Below are 1,282 nucleotides of genomic sequence, written 5' to 3' on the forward strand. Positions count from 1 at the left end.
AAACTCACTCTCATCAGCAGGAACCATTAAAATTACCAAGAGCTGACTTAGTCCCTCGACGGGCAAACGTAACTACTCCAGCAAATCTGCCCTTAGCGAAGGTCATTAATGGCCCCCAAATTTCAGTGACTAGCAATTACAGATTTTTTTTTTAAGATTTATTTTTTTTTATTTATTTATTTATACAAGAACCAGGGTACAGGCCAGATGCGCGGAGGTGAGAGGATTCACCAGAGACAGAGCAGGGAACAGAACAGGCAGACTGACGAAATCCACTGCTCAGGGGAGCAGCGGGCGGCAGGGGAGGTCTGCGCGCCACGTGGGACCCTCCTCCGGTGGCCGGGGAGCAGCCGGGGATCGAACCGGCGCTGCAGAGGCTGCGGGCAGCTTCGCAACCCAGCGCTCAACCGCTGCGCCACCGGGGAGGCCCCCTCCAAATGGTATTTAATAAAACACAAAGTCCTGGGCCTCCCTGGTGGTGCCAGGGGTTAAGACACAACCTATGAAGCAATCCACAGCCACTGCAGCTAGAGTTCGATCCCCCAGCCAGGGAGATACCCACATGGCGCTGCTGACCTCTCGGGCCGCCCGCTGCTCCCCTCAGCAGTGTCCTTCGGTCCTTCTGCCTGCTCTGCTCCCCGCTCTGGCTCTGGTGAAGCCTCTCACCCTCCCGCGCCTCTGAAATGTACCCCAGCTCTTGTATAAAATAAATCAATCTTAAAAATAAACAAAACAAAATAAAAACACAAATAAACGCGTGTTTCGTGTTAACATGTGTCCTTTGCTCTGGGGTCACACCTTCCAGGACAGTCTAATCTGGGGGCGCCGGACAAGCGCTGCCTTGTGAGCGCATTTCCCCCCCCAGGGGATGTCCTGCTGTAAGGCGACAGCTCGCGGGCGCCCGGCCCAGCCCTGCCCGGCCGAGACGCGGCCCCGAGCCCGCAGCCCGGCCCGGCGGCTCCCGGGAACCCGGCAAACGCGCGCGCCCGCCGGGGCGGCCGCGGGCCCCGAACCCCCGGGCCTCCCCTGGCCGGGGCCGCGGCGCCCGCCCGCCCGCGCCGGCAGCCACCCCTCGGGGCCGGGGGGCGCGTCGCCCGGGGCGGCCCACGCGGCTGCGCGGCCGGGACCCCGCGGGGTAGGGGCGCGGGCGCAGACAGCGGGCGCCGGAGGCCGCAGGACACGCGCCGCGCCCCGCCCTGACCCGGGGGACGGGGCGTGGCCGGAGCGGCCCGAGTGCGCCTGCGCCCGACTCAGGCCCCGCCCCGCCCCGCCGCGTCCCAGC

This window comes from Talpa occidentalis, unplaced genomic scaffold (assembly GCF_014898055.3).
Source record: "Talpa occidentalis isolate TD23 unplaced genomic scaffold, MPIMG_talOcc4v2.1 talOcc4.4, whole genome shotgun sequence".
Lineage (NCBI taxonomy): Eukaryota > Metazoa > Chordata > Mammalia > Eulipotyphla > Talpidae > Talpa > Talpa occidentalis.